This window comes from Mixophyes fleayi, chromosome 2 (genome assembly GCF_038048845.1).
Source record: "Mixophyes fleayi isolate aMixFle1 chromosome 2, aMixFle1.hap1, whole genome shotgun sequence".
NCBI lineage: Eukaryota > Metazoa > Chordata > Amphibia > Anura > Limnodynastidae > Mixophyes > Mixophyes fleayi.
Genome location: NC_134403.1, coordinates 232,602,920 through 232,619,392, shown reverse-complemented (window position 1 = coordinate 232,619,392; position 16,473 = coordinate 232,602,920). Strand labels below are relative to the sequence as shown.

At 43.2% G+C, this 16,473-nt stretch overlaps 1 long non-coding RNA gene across 1 annotated transcript in view; it reads right to left on the bottom strand.

Annotated features, from left to right (window-relative positions):
- LOC142140316 (uncharacterized) overlaps positions 1–16,473 on the bottom strand; it is a 131,744-nt gene that overhangs the window by 42,524 nt on the left and 72,747 nt on the right. Inside the window, exon 2 of the long non-coding RNA XR_012688397.1 lies at positions 9,678–9,796. This is a non-coding gene — a long non-coding RNA (uncharacterized LOC142140316). The remainder of the gene's footprint in view (positions 1–9,677; positions 9,797–16,473) is intronic.

Sequence of the window (16,473 nt, the reverse complement as noted above, 5' to 3'; positions counted from 1 at the left end):
CACATATTATGCAATCTAGTTTAAGCTTCAGCCCTGTCATCTCAGAGCATACAAGGGGGGTATATCATTTACCTCCCCTCTGCTAAAGCTCTTTAGGCCTCACCTGTTTGAATTTTATGGAGCTTGTATGAATTCAAATAATAAATATGTACATATGCTTATGTTTACAGAGTTAATAATATGCAGAAGGAATTATCTGCTCAAGTCGGTTTCTAACAAAGAGGAGGATAAGACATGCTCCTGTACCTGGTTGTACCAAGTTACAAGAGAAACCAGATGTACTCTTGACTCCTGCAAGGTAAAACTCAGTAAAGGGTGGGGGTCCCAGGACAGGGTGTGTACTTAAAATCTGCCCAGTAACAAGAAAGGTATATAAGACTGTGTAAATGCATTAATTGTTGTTCAGATTCTTGTTAGAATGCTACACCTATGCTGCATGCCTAAATAAAGAAGCTCATGTTTGGATTTTTGGCTTATGACCTTTTATTTCATACTAATTGGCAAAATCCTAGCTATAACAGACCCTTATGGGAACGAGATGATCTTGTTCAGCAAGACACGCTTGGTTGGATAAAATAGGCCTCAGAACATCTGTTAGACTTATGATAGGAGCGGCATGTCTGTTGGACAGTACACCAAACTGTTTTCTACATTGTCTTAAAAGCTTGGGTGAATTAATGAAGCCATGGAAGGTGGTCTCATCATTCTTTGTTATAAAATTTAAATTATTTTCATGGAGCAGGAGTCCTTCCAATTGGCACCAAACTCCAAGAAACATCTAGTTGTTCCTGCAGAGGAACCTGTGCAGATGATCTCTTGATTGTGTACTATGGCACCAAGGACCCCTTTACCAAAGCCCCTGCAATTGACAAACACAAAGGCCTAGGTTGTTTTGGAGAATACATCCTATACAGGATGTACTTGTGCTAGCTCTCCAATCAGTTCAGTCTCTTCTAAAGTCACACCTCCAATTTTCATTTCACATTCTGAAATGTCCTTACCTACAATGGTCTTCTAACCTTCTACCATGGTCTTCTTGGATTCAAGGTTTGCTGGTAACTTGTATTGGATACCACTAGATCTTCACATAAAGCCTCTTTTTTAAAAATCAAATATTTTTATTTAGCGTTTAACTGTACATACAAAAAAAGAAAATAACATCTTACATTCTAAAACAAAGGTCTAGCTAAAACACACTCGCTCACTTATATAAAGCCAATAAAAAAATCTAAAAATTGCGTAGTGCAGTACAGCAATGCAAAATCATTTGACAACAAACATGAAATACAAACTCTCCCGGGTGGTAAAACACTGACAGCTCATAAAAGACCAGGGGCTAGGTTTACTAAACTGCGGGTTTGAAAAAGTGGAGATGTTGCCTATAGAAACCAGATTCTAGCTGTCATTTTGTAGAATGTGCTAAATAAATGATAACTAGATTCTGATTGGTTGCTATAGGCAACATCTCCACTTTTTCAAACCCGCAGTTTAGTAAATATACCCCCAGATGTCAAGAAACACATCGTAATAAGCGTTGTATGTGATGCTCACAAGTAGCCCCTGTCAGCTCAGGAGAGCAGTGAGGACTCTCAAAGGAAACAAAGCTGCTTACATTAAAGTAGTGTTGTGCAAGTTTGCCAATAGTTAGTCAAAAGGACCTACTGGATTAACATAGTAATATTTAGAAGAAGTCTTCTGACAATGACCGTACAGCATATCTGTAACATAGCCCACACTGAACTGGAACCCACTACTAAGTACTCAGAATGCGCACAAACAAAAATTCAAAACAAAATAAGCTGGAACTGGAATCAAAAACTCAGAACTGTGACTAGGAACAGAGAACTCAAGGCTGGGAGACAGCCACAGACCTGGAACTCACACACAGATACACAGAACTGGAACTGAGCCTCAGAGACTCAGAACCAGCCCAAGCTACAAGACTGGTGAAAAAACCCTGAGCACTGCAGAATTAGCACAAGATGATGTAAAGTTCTGCACCCTTGAGGAATGCAGACTTCTTGCAGGAAGATGAGCTGCTGGAAAATGCAAAGTATTTGCAGAAAGTTGAAAACTGTAGAAAGCGTAGGATGTGTTTCAGAAAGATGATCACTTGGAAATGCAGGATATTCAGGAACAGTGCTGGAAACAACTTGAGCCAAGAACTATCCTCAGGAGAGAAAGTGTGCTGTTCTGGCAATGAGCATATCTCAGCAGTAGGTTTAAATTAGAGATGCTCAGACTCGGCTTTCTGAAAACCAAGCCCACTCGAACTTAGGGAACCGACTCGTTACTTTTGCGCATCCTCGGATCTGAATCGAGGCAAAACACCATTGTTGCTTTGTCGGATCTCACGGGTTTTGGATTTCATAAGTACCTCCCTCCCCAGGAGATCCAGCGCCATTGCTCACACAGAAACAGGGTTAGCAGTGCTCTTGTCAATCTCCAGTGACATTGCTCAGTGCCATTGCTCACACAGAAACAGGAGAGGTAGCAGTGTTCTTGTGACTTGACAAAAATTGACTGGAAATGATTGAAAATTAATGTTATTGAGGTTAATAATAATGTAGGGATAAAAAAGAGCCAAATTATGTGATTTTAGCAAAATAATAATTATTTAAATATGTTAAAAAGGCATTTGGGGTTAGAAGCCTGAGCATGGATGAGACATTGGAAGTATGTTTGTTTAGTAGTATCAAAAAATAGGGTTTTAGAACAAAATTGGGATCCAAAACCAAAACCAAAATATGCGAGGGCAGTTTTGCCAAAACCAAAGCCAAAGCACAAAGCTAATCCAGATCCAAAACCAAAACTAAAACACGAGGGTCAGTGAACAGCTCTAGTTTGAATAGGGTGTCCCTAATAGCTATTGGTTGCACAGATCATGTGGTCACAGCTGCTGAATCTGACTGGTCTGGAAAATTCACCTGACTGAATCCAAGATGGTTGCGCCCATTCAGCAGAACAAACAGTATGTGTTTGTCTACAAATGAAGATGTGCTGGTCAGGCGTTCTGAAAGCCACTAGGAGGGACCCAAATAGCCGTGAGATGACAACAGCAGACATGGTAAGTGCAACTAAGACCCCGTTTTGTGATACCAGAATACTATATCTTTTTTAAATGGATTGGTCAAAGACAACACATAGTAAAGAACTCCTGACGCTGGCTTTATTTCAATGTTGGGGAAAACTTACACAACTTCTGCCAACTTCCAAATTAGCAGTTTATCTGAAAACACTGTATACATCTCCTCACAATTTAAAGGTCTGAATTCTTGAAATACAACTCCATGGATAGATTGTTGTTTTCTTATAAGTTTAAGTGAGCAAATGTTGTTCTGTTCTCTTGTTATACTTTATATTTTGAGTCAATCTGTTCTTCCCTACTCCATTATAAATCATATATACTGTAAGCATTAAAAACACTTTAGTTTAGATGTTTATATGTTATGTTATATGATGTGTTTATGGACAATGACTTTGAATCTTATCTAAACTGGACCATAAGTCAATCAGTTTATATTTAGATACAGCAGGACAAGCAGGACTGGAATATAACCTATTTTGCCAACTATTTGTAAATCTCTGTTATTATTTTGCTTTAGTAAAAAAAACTGCTTAATCAAATTCATATAATAACACGCTTCTCTAAACTAGTTCTATTGGGCCCATACAATCTCATCTGTATTAATGATGGGGATGAGTGGAAGAACAACTTCAATACATGATATAGCCACTATGAACATTATGCTTTTTGACATATGCAATGTCTAGCAGTCTTTCAACATTTTATAATGAAATTATTCAGGCTTATCTCTATGACCTTCTTGTTGTCTACCTAGATAATATTTTGATTTGTTCTTCAGAACTAGTTTCATGCTTTTCTTTGTGTGAAATCAGTTTTTCAATGTCATCGTGAAAATCATGGTCAAACACATGAAATGTGTTTCAACAGTAGAAGGCTCCATTCATAGGATACATTATTTGTGAATTCAGCTTTCAAATGTATCCTAAAAAAGGAAGAACAATCCTATGTATTTTTTCTGGAATTTGCTTATTATTGGCAATTCATCAAAGATAATTTTCCTAATATTACTTCCATTACAGCTTTTACCAGAAAATATCAGCAATATCTCAAGTCTGATCACCACAAACTGTGTATACCTTCCAGTTCTCACAATGCTAATGGCCCCAAGGAGAGAACAGCTTGACTTAGCTATAAGAGATACACCATGTCTGGGGAAGCCTAAGCTGAGAGAGAACAGGCCGAGAGGGATAAAGTTAAAGTCGATGGATTGGAGAAGATAGAAATGTGAGGGATGAAGTAGAAGTTGATAAACATGTAAACAAAACAAGACTCTTTGAAGCACCAGCATAGAAACAAAATTCCAATTTTGTTTGTTCAAAGATACAGATGAGCACTCTTAGTCCTAATTAAATTTCCCTTTTACATAGTGCTGATTGCAGTAACTGAAAAAGAATGTACAGATGTCAGTGTTGACGGTTCACTGCTACCTGTCATTTGTAGCTAGTATTGCAGGGGATTCTCACAATGTTTCCCATTTGGAGAGTCACAATTTATTGCCCACCTAGAAAACTGGCCCATTCTGTCTCCTCTGATCTGCAAAACCTTTTTTCGGTTAGCTACAACCATCTTTAGTCACTACTGCTGCTTCTTCTGTAGGGTGGTAGTGATTAATCCAATTCAGACATTACCGACAGTGACTATAGCTACAAATAAATTCCAATTACTCTAAGCCCAACATCAAAGAAATAGAGACTTGTCATGAATCACCAAAACAACATTTCTGACAGGTCTGATATAAATTCTGAATACAGAAAATGCAAGTACTGAAGACTCACATCACTTAAAATAACCACAGTGAGATTGCCGGTATTAAAAGGGCAATGGCAGGACCCGCCACCTCTATAATCTAATCTAAGGGTTTTAGTTATGTTTAGGGTTATGCGCTGGCTCCTGCCATTGCCCCCTTAAAACCGGCAGTCTCACTTTGGCAATTTTAAGTGACGGCAATCACCACTGACTGGCATTTTCTGTATTTTGAATTTATATCAGACCTGTCGGAAATGTTGTTTGGGTGTTCTACAGTAAGTCTTTATTTCTTTGATGTCGGGTTTAGAGTTATCAGAATATTTTTCAAGCAAGAAGGATAATAAAATCTGTAGGCTGTGTCTCTAGACTTTAGTTAGTCCATTGGGGTCAAAAGTTTAACTGGGGGAGGTACGCCCATCTTATGTCACAGGGGAGGTGAGATAGTGTATAAGCAGGATGGGCTGAGAGAAAATAACTCTCTGGAGTTTGGGGTGTTGCCCACCCACCACCTTGGTTGACTGATATATGGTGCCTCTGGGCAGAGGTAGGTTGTTCGGGAACGATGTACAATACCTGGTATTCATGGACGTGTTGGTGGAAATAATGGATGGAGAGTTGCCGGAAAAAGCAGTGCAGTCGGCGCCCAGTGGTAGGGCGCATAGTACAGTAGTGTGCACACTGAACCTGCCTCTCTTGGAGTAGTCAGTTATACTCTCAGTCAAAGTACTGCCTCGTGGGTAGACTTGTGGGTGCGTTCCTTTAACCCAGAGGGGTTGCTGTTTCAGTAGTGCCCAGGACAGATGTCCCGGAGGAAGATATGTGTGCCCAGGGTGAGAGTCCGCATTTTTTGGCAGTTGTCCCTTGGTTGATTCTGGGAATTCCTGGTTGCCTGGTGAAAGTCGTACTCACTGCACTTTCTCCACCACCATATTTGAATAAAGTTCTTTAATTTGCAACACTCAGGTCTTGTGTCAATTATTCGAAGTAGTTAAAGGTATAGAAGAGGCTAAGTGAAGTTAGAGATATGAGGTTGGTGATGAAATCCATAGAGGGTCCATAGTCTCTGTGAAAAAGGAAGGGAAAGGTAGTGCAGGAAAAATCAACCACCAGAAATCCTGGAGGACCAAATCCATTGCTTTCCTGAAACCATGATGCCCTGCCAGTCACGAGTCATGTTCCTATTGCAGAACTTCTAGCTGTCAGCCAGAAAGAACACACCTCTATACTTTTGGTGTCTTGGGCACTTTGGACAGTGCTGCCGTTTCAACCAGGATCCACTCAGCTGGTACCATATACAGTATGGGATACATTCATCGAGCGCATGCTTATTGCCATGCAGCTGGCATCGTTTATAATATGGGATGTTTTGAGCACGGACTTGTTTTTTCTCTGGTTTTGTTTCAAAATACTGCGTTGTTGTCATAGCAGCTGTCCATCTATTTAAGACACATTTGGGTGTGGCTCACAAGCCAGCCCTTGCTAGATGTAAACCCCTATACCTGGGAGGTGAGTGCATCTGATTTTAATGGTGTTTAAAGCATATAGTTCAGTGTAGGACCAGCATATAATGAGGTGCCCTTGACACTGGGATGCAGGTTTAAATGTTTTGATCAAAATATGAACTAATACCTCATGTTTTCATTTTGCTAGATGCACACAGATATGCAGTGTTAAGGATAAGTGCTGACAACTGTCTTTTTTGTTTTGTATACATATATGGGCATTTATATTCCCATGCAGCTGGTACCAGATACAATATGGGATATACCGAGCGCCGGGTTATTGCCATGCAGCTGGTAACATATACAATATGAGATATTTTTCTCTGCTTGTTTTTTCTTTGGTTTTATTCCCAGAATCAAGCCTGGAGGTATAGTGGCTTCATCCTTCATAACGGGGCATTCAGGGTAGAACTGCTTGGAGAATGTGTTGACTTGGACACTGCAGGATCCAGACTGGTTGTGGCTGAATCACTTATAAATAACTTATCGTATAAATATATTTGCATTATTAGCTTGTGCGCCAATTTATATAATTGCAAATTTACTGATTTTTGATAGTGTATTAGAAATGTACTTATTTCTGAGGTATTGACAGTATGTCATGTTTTGGTTTTGTAACTTGCAAATAGTAAATCCCAAATAAGCATATGTGTGGAGGGGATGTGTTTTTGAAACTGTCTGGAGTCAGGTAATCTCATGCTAATTAGACCTTATTAACGCTGAATGACCAACCCGTCTGCTGAGCCTGAAAACACAGGAGGGGTAATTAGACTGGCTGGTAGACTTCTTATGTGTGTAAGACTCAGGATGCAAGTGATCACAGATTAATGTGAATTTTGCAAGTTAAATTGCGTTAAAAGCAAGATTAGAGAAAATGTTATATCCTGATGGTAAACATTCAGTAAAAAACCTCAGACATTGTGATACCGTTAACAGCAATGTAAAAAGGTGTTAAACTCCTCCAGGCTGATTTATGTGCAGGCTGAATGAAGCACCTGGATCGGTTAGAGGGGCAAGAGGCTAGATTACCTCCTGCCAGGGTATCTGTGTAAATCTGTATAAAAACTCCCTGACCATGTTATGTATTATCATTATTCCACCTGTACTTTCTGGAGATCACTAGTACCACAAACTAGTTTAATTGTCCTTATTAGGACGGTTTGAGCTAATAAAACATTACTGCTTTAAAACCTACATACCTGTAAATTCCTGAGACCACAGATTAGACCATTTTAATCCATTATCTGGCTGTTCTCAGGTTGGGACCCAGCATCCAGTGCCAACACTCTGCTCGCTAGCTGCAGCTCTTGCCAGTGTGATAAGCCAGGGGGAACCAATCACAGCAACCCTGATCTGAAGGCAAGAGGTCAGGTGTACCAGCCCAGGGGCCCAGTAAGGGGGTACCATAGCAGTGAAATTTACCCAAAAGGAAGCATACCTAGGTGTCGGTAATGGAGCCTAGTGTAGCAGCAGGTCCCTCCTACTGCAGTTAAGAGGGGCACAATTTGGGGTAAAGAAAGGGGATGATGGCAAGGCAAGCCCAGCCGGTCACCAGCAACACATGGACAGAGTGGCATATGAGGTCCATCCTGTCACACCGGTAAGTTAAAATGAAGTCAAACTTGGTTATGAATCGTGCCCAATGAATTAGTCAAATTTCAATGTATAGGCTCTACTGTTAGTAGAGTATGGTCGCAGAGGTAAAGAGGCACCAAAAGCCTGAGAAGTTCATGTGTGCTTAGGAGTCCTCTATTTGCTCATGACGGTTGAGGACTAACAACTCTTGAGAAATTGCAGATAAAACATTTGTAGTAGTTGCCAAACCCCATAAACATCTGGGCACCAGCCAACTGAGCACAGCTGGAGTTTCTCTGGTTCCATTTTTGTGCCCTGTGCTAAAACAATGTTGATAAACAATTAAACAAAATAGGACTCTTTGAAGAACCTGCAGAGAAATAAAATTCCAATTTTGTTCATGCAAAAATTGGTAGGCAGCACACAAGTGAATTCTCTTAGTTATAATTTACCCGATCTTTAGCAAAGTGCAGATTGCAGTAAGAAAAAGAATGTGTAGTTATCAATGTTAATGGCACACTGTCACCTGTCTTCTGCAGCTAGTATTGTGGCAGATTCCATGTTAAGAGTTGTAATCATGGAGATTCATCAACATTTATGTTAAATGTAATGTCAGTACAGACTGATCCTGAATGCAACAAAAATGGAATAAGGGACATTTATGTTGCAATCATAGAGGTGAATAAATATTCATTGTTATAGCCATTGCTGCGTCTGGATTTTATTTTATTTTTGCAGGGTTGGGTGGAAGTTATTGTTTTACTTTTTTCAATGAAGAAAAAACACAATAGCCAATAATATGGTAAATGTGTTTGTGACTGTTTACTATGATTTGTTTTATTTCCCTTCTTCTAAAATTAGATCACAGCTCATTTTATATCCATTCCACACTTTTAGTCATTTACTAGAGTGGAGCCTCAGATGATCAAACTAATACTTAGGTTATTCTCAGAGTACACAATTCCATAACCTCTGTGCGAATTCTATGACCATACTTGAGAATGTCTGTTTTAACAGCTGTAGAATTACATAATAAGTATGAAAATCAACACTTGTTATGAATGAATGATTATACAAAATGTAAGCAGTCTGTAAATACAAAAAGCCTGCTTATTCAGGGATAGTTTGAATCAAATTTTGCTTATTGTTACTGAATTTCGACTAAAATGTTGCTGGCACTGCAGCTGACAATGAGGGAAAAGGAGGGTTACAGTAGACCCTACTACTTTTATTATATAAGACAGGGGTGCAGTTTGTGAATTTAAAACTGCACTATCAAATATGCAATCAACTTTACTAAACATATCCCTTCAGAACCTGTAAATTAAACCCTGGCCAAAAACCAATGTGGTGTAGAAGCGGAAAGGCCAATCACAAGCCCCAAATTCTTGATTGCGGCTTGTGATTGGTCCTTCAGCTCACACCACTCCTTTAGTTTTTAACTAGGGCTGGGAGATCAACTAGAGGAACCATGGGAGAAATGGCTGCACGGTGTAGCCCCTGGGGTTCCTGCTAGGGAATGGAGAAGCTCAGAAAAATTTACTTACTGTAACTTGCTGTGATGTAGTTCTGCAGTGCAGCCCACATTATGGTTAAAAGGAGGATTTGTCTGTTCAGGAATTTTAGTGAAACATTTTACACGAAGAACCTTAGAAAATACCATAATCAATGTATACTACATACATTCAATTAGTTCCAGAATGTGAAGTGAGGCCCAAGCCAAACGACCTTAAACTTATCCGCATGTTTAAATACAAAGCACTTACCTATTAAGGGTTAAGTTGTTAGATATCTCCGGCCAATAGAATCCTGTGGGAGTGGTTGGGTTTGTGTGCCCATATATTCTCACGCAAAGGATGCTGAGGTCTCTTCCATCGCAGAAATCCTGTGGGATAGATGTGTCTTGCTGTAGTGTTGCTAATTTCAGTGTATATTTGCTATACATAGATAGTTCTATCATTTTTGCCTTAGCTCTTTTCCCCCTTTTTTCTCTTTACACTTTCCAACGTTTCTTATCCTCTTTCCCCTTTTTTCCCCATTTTATTTTCCATCCTTCCCATCTTTTTTATCCTAATTTGTGCTCTGGAGATGTCCCGACTGAGTATAAGTGCCCCTGTCTCCTCTGGAGTTACCGAGGGATCTGTGTCTCCCCCTCGCAGTATTCTCCCCTCCTCCACCACTGCAGTGGCTGTGGCGTTGCCTCCCAGCGCCCGTAGTTGTCCTGCGCACTGGGGGATTCGTAAGGGGAGTCGGGCTCCAGTAGTGGCAGCTGAGCGGGGAAGAGAGAGAGTTAGACGGTCTCCCCGCTGCGGGCGTGCGCATGCGCCGGAGGGGGCGGCTCTGCTGACCGACTCCGATGCTGCTTCTTCTGACTAGGCCAGACAGTGCACAGTGAGGAGAAGGTCTTCTTCTCCTGCATGTGCTCAGTCTTAGATAAGTGAGGGGCGGATGAGTGGTCAGCTGCTAGTAATCTCCAGTGTACAAGGCTCTGTGAGCATAGGTGGCCAGCGTGTTAGAAGTAGCCCCACATATGAAAGAGGGGCCATTAGACAGGTGCAGCCCCAGGGAGGCAGGCCCAGTAGCGTCCCCCCCCCCTCTTATGTCATTGGTCGGGCTTACTCCACCAGGTAATGTTTCTAATTCAGTCTTAAGTAATACTGTGCGGCCAGTGCAGGTGCCTCATGCCTTACCCAATCAAAGGTTTCCTTCTCAGGTCGGTAGTGGGCATGGCCAGGCCATGGGGAATGTGGCTTGTTAGTCTACCTACATATCCGGTTGCACACTTGGAAAAGGGGGTCTCCCTTATTATTTTCACAGGACGCAGGTGGTTTACCATATAGTCAGTTCCCCCCTCCCCAAACCTTTCCTCACGCGCAAATGGCAGGCTGGCATAAAACGGAGACAGGGTATCAGCAGTATGGGCCTGCAATGAATGTGCTTCATAGATAAGTTACGCCACATACATGGGTGGCACCTACCTCATCTGTAGTTTTTCCCGGTAGTTACCCCCCCCCCATGCAGGGAGCTTTTCCCCACCTCAAACAGGTGGAGATTCGCCTGGCAGCTCACATGCAGGGTCATCATAGCGGTCTGCTCAGGGAGGATCCCTTAGGCGGTTAGTCCACTCATCATCATCATCACCATTAATTTATATAGCGCCACTAATTCCGCAGTGCTCACTCACATCAGTCCCTGCCCCATTGGGGCTTACAGTCTAATTTTCCTAACATACACACAGACAGACAGACTAGGATCAATTTGTTAGCAGCCAATTAACCTTCCAGTATGTTTTTGGAGTGTGGGAGGAAACCGGGGAGAACATACAAACTCCTCACAGATAAGGCCATGGGCAGGGAATTGAACTCATGACCCCAGTGCTGTAAGGCAGAAGTGCTAACCACTACGCTACCATGCTGCCCCCCAGTTTCCGCTTATCCATGCCCACCCCTTCTCTAGAGCTAAGTGTCACGGGCACTAGGAGTCTTTACCCAGGGATCACCAGGTGGTAGGCTTACCAGAGCAATATAGATGGTAATAGAGTACTCTGGTAGCAGGGTGATCACGGAACAGGCAATGGTAGATGATGAGATGCTCAGGAAAGTCTATGACTAGCAGCACTGGTAATATGGAGGTAATAATACACGAGGAACTGTATGGACAAGGGCATGTGAAGGTAGTCAGTGGTCTGCGATAGCAAGTTGTACCACTGCTATAGTGAGGAGGAATGTCCAACAGAAATGAGGAGGTGATGAGAGTCAGCGGTCTGCGGATAGCAAGTGGTACCGCTGTCTGAGTGAAGGAATGGAATCCAAGTGGAGGTATCCGGGTAGTCAGTGGTCTGCGATAGCAAGTTGTACCACTGCTATGTGAGAGGATATTGGAACAGGTGAGACGGGAAACAGGGATCAGTGGTCTGCCTTCAGCAAGTTGTACCACTGAATATATATGTGAGGAGGTGTACGGGGAGAGACTGCAACACAGGATGTACACGGGCACCTTAAACACGATCCACAGTAATATGCACAATATATATAAATGACTGAACAGGTCTGCAAATATAGGAAGTCTCTTGAAGTAATCCAGCACAAGATAACACAGTCAATGATGGCAATAGACTCAGCGGATAGCAGACTCCAGAGGAGAACCAACACAGTCCAGCAAGATATGCAATACACCAGCACAGTCAATGAGAAGTATGCATACCGTGGTTCAGAAGCAGTCAGTCAGATAGGAGTGCAGCGATACCTGAGCGGCAGGAGGCCGGCAGGATGAGAAGTCCCTGGATGGATGAGGCAGGGGTCTAGTAGGTGCAGCGCACAGGTAGGTAGACCAACAGGGACACGAATCCACAGGAATCAGCAGAACGTGGAACTGGACTCATGGAGGACCCAGGAGAATGGAGATGATCTAGCAGAGGAGTAGCTGATGAGATACGAATCCAATGCTGACAGGAGGGTAGAGACCAGCGGGACACAGGAAGGCGTGGAGAGCGGATCAGCAGTAGATGGACGATAGCGCTGACAGCAGCAGCAGGACTCTGCGGACACACGGAGGTAACCGGTAGCAACCAACAGGCGCCAATAGCGATGGAACACGGGAGCGCAGAGTAGACCAGGAGCTGTTGATCACGGAGAGTAGCGGATGGTAATACTAGCAGCAGTCTCGAGGAAACACGGGAGAGATGAGATGAGGCTGCCGTGCACAGGAGCAGCGGATAGGAATCAGCTAACAGTCACGATGATGAACATAGGCGAGTTGTAAGCTGGAGACTGTAGTGCACGGAGGCAGCGGTTAGGAATCAGCTAACAGTCACGATGCTGAACACAGGCGAGTTGCAAGCTGGAGACTGTAGTGCACGGAGGCAGCGGATAGGAATCAGCTAACAGTCACGATGATGAACACAGACGAGTTGCAAGCTGGGAACTGTAGTGCACGGAGGCAGCGGATAGGAATCAGCTCACAGACTTGATGATGAACAGGTGAGTGGATGTGGAGAGAAGGCGGTAGTGCACGGAGGCAGCGGATAGGAATCAGCAAACAGGCACAATGGAATATGATAGCGTTGAAGTGGTATAGAAGACTGTAGTGCACGGAGGCAGCGGATAGGAATCAGCTAACAGTCACGATGATACAGTTGATGGTAGAAGTGGTATGGGAACCACAGTAGTAGAAGTGGTTTGGAAACCACAGAGGTAGAAGTGGTTTGGAAACCACAGGAATCAGCAACGCTGAATACGCGAGGAAACACAGGAACACCTTCAGAGACTCATGGGGAATGAGACTCCAAGATCAGGCAACGTGGTGTTGACCACAGGTGCTTAATATAGGGAGTGTTGCCTGATCTGCCAATTGAGTTAAAGGAACATACACTGAAGTATAGGAAAGGGCTGCGCATGCGCAGACCCTCAGGATGGAGGACGGCCACGGTTCCTAAATGTCCGGGAAGAAGCACTCACAGTCCGGTGAGTGACAGTACCCCCCCTTTTAAAGGTGGGCACAGAACGCCTGGAACCGGGCTTGTCCGGATTTTTGGAATAAAACTTCTTCAAAAGGGCAGGAGCATTAAGATCTTCAGCTTTGATCCAAGAGCGCTCCTCAGGACCAAAGCCCTTCCAATGAACGAGGAAACGGAGGACTCCTCGCAAAATTTTTGCGTCTAGTACCTCAGTAATCTCGAAATCCTCCTCCTGATGAACTTGAACTGGCTGCGGAGCTGAGGGAGGATTTGAGAAACGGTTGATAATAAGAGGTTTGAGTAAAGACACATGGAAGGCATTAGAAATCCGAAGATTCTTAGGAAGAAGAAGTTTCACACATACTGGATTGATTACTTGAATGATCCTATATGGACCAATAAAACGAGGGGCGAATTTCATAGATGGAACCTTCAAACGAATGTTTTTAGAAGATAACCAGACACGATCTCCAATTTTTAGTGGTGGAATAGCCCGCCTCTTCTTATCTGCGAAAGATTTATATTTGATAGATGTCTTCTTTAAACAGGTTTTGACCTGAGACCAGATATTTTTAAAGGTCTGACAAGCAGTCTCCACCGCAGGAACTTGGGTGGGCGGGAGGGCAGGAAATTCCGGAAAAGACGGATGGTGACCGTAGACCACAAAAAATGGAGTTTTGGATGATGACTCATGGTACATGTTGTTATGGGCGAATTCAGCCCAAGGAAGCAACTCTACCCAGTTGTCTTGATTGGCTGAAGAGAACATCCTTATAAAAGTCTCAAGATCTTGATTGACACGTTCAGTTTGTCCGTTAGATTGCGGATGGTAAGAAGATGAGAGTGCTAATCGTATGCCCAAGGTTTTACAAAGGGCTCGCCAGAATCTGGAAACGAATTGTACTCCTCTATCTGACACAATCTCAGACGGACATCCATGGATGCGGAAGATCTCTTTAATGAAATGTTCAGCCAGGATAGACGAGGAAGGCAAACCAGACAGAGGGACGAAATGAGCCATCTTTGAAAATCTGTCCACCACCACCCAAATAGTGTTATGATTCTTACTAGGTGGTAAATCAGTAACAAAGTCCATACTAATATGGGTCCACGGTTTGGACGGAATGGGTAGTGGTCGCAGCAACCCTGCTGGAGTTCTGCGGGAGGATTTGAACTGGGAACATAATTCACAGGAAGCAATGAACTCTTTGACGTCTCTCCTCATTGAAGGCCACCAGTAACTTCGAGAGAGAATCTCAAAGGTCTTGTGTTCACCGGCATGTCCAGAAAAACGAGAGGCATGGAACCACGAAAGGATTTTCCTCCTTAGAGTAGGAGGCACGAGGGTCTTCCCAAATGGTAGCGTTTTGGTGGATGAAGCAGCCAGTGAGATACATTTGGGGTCTAGAATGGTATGGTTGGAAACCTCTTCTATATCAGAGGACGTCACAAAAGCTCTAGATAAAGCGTCAGCTTTTTTGTTCTTGGCAGCTGGTTTGAAGGTTATTATTAATTCAAAACGGGAAAAGAAAAGAGACCATCTTGCTTGACGAGGGTTCAAGCATTGGGCAGACTGAAGATATGACAAGTTCTTATGATCCGTGAAGATCGTCACCGGATGGCGAGCTCCTTCCAATAAGTATCTCCATTCCTCTAATGCAGCTTTGATAGCCAGTAACTCCTTGTCCCCGATAGTATAATTCTTCTCTGCGGGCAGAAGACCCCGAGAATAGAAGGCACAAGGATGGAATTTTTGCTGTTCAGAGCGTTGGGAGAGAATGGCTCCCAAGCCCACATTAGAGGCATCTACTTCTAGAAAGAAGGGGAGTGTCACATCAGGCTGTCGAAGGATTGGAGCCGAAGAGAAGGACTCTTTGAGTGTTTGAAAGGCTTGAAGAGCCTCAGGCGACCATTGCTTAGGATTAGCCCCTTTTCGAGTCAGGGCCACAATAGGAGATGCAATGGAAGAAAAATCTTGAATGAAGCGTCTATAGTAATTGGCAAAACCTAAAAAACGCTGGATAGCACGAAGAGTAGTTGGCTGGGGCCAATGTAGTACAGCATTCACCTTGTCTGGATCCATCTTCAGGCCAACTCCGGAAACTATATACCCCAAGAATGGAATCTGGGGCAATTCGAATGAACATTTTTCTAATTTACAGAACAATGAATTTTTCCGTAGCCTGGAGAGGACTTCTGCCACATGTTGGTGGTGAGAAGGCAGGTCCTGGGAAAAGATCAATATGTCGTCCAGGTAGACGACGACACATACATATAATAAGTCCCGAAAGATCTCATTGATGAAGCCTTGAAAAACAGCGGGGGCATTACACAGCCCGAAAGGCATTACCAGATATTCGTAATGCCCGTCTCTGGTGTTAAACGCTGTCTTCCATTCGTCACCGGAACGGATTCTGATTAAATTGTAGGCACCACGAAGATCCAACTTAGTAAAAATACGGGCTCCCTTGATGCGATCGAATAGCTCAGTGATCAGCGGAATGGGATACCGATTCTTGATAGTAATGGCATTGAGTCCACGAAAATCTATGCAAGGGCGTAATGATCCATCCTTCTTTTTGACGAAGAAGAACCCAGCTCCAGCTGGAGAGGTGGAAGGTCGAATAAACCCACGCTGGAGGTTCTCCTGTATGTACTCAGATGTAGCTTGAGTTTCAGGTAACGAGAGTGGATAGACCCGGCCCCTGGGGGGAGTCTTGCCAGGTAGAAGGTCGATCGGACAATCCCAAGAACGATGAGGAGGAAGACGTTCAGACTGAGCTTTATCAAACACATCGGTAAATGAAGCATATTGAGGAGGGAGTCCCGGTGAGGTAGATGAGATGGAAGATTGCTGTACTTTGAGAGGAATAACTTGGGAAAGGCAACGATGGTGACATTCAGGCCCCCAAGACGTGACTTGAGGGGTGCGCCAGTCAATCTGGGGAGAGTGACACTGAAGCCATGGAAGGCCTAAGACAATCGGACTTGTCGTAACAGGAAGGATTAAAAACGATATTTCTTCATGATGCAGGGCACCAATCTGAAGTGTTACTGGAGACGTACTCTGAGTGATGAGACCGTTGATAAGACGTGATCCATCTATA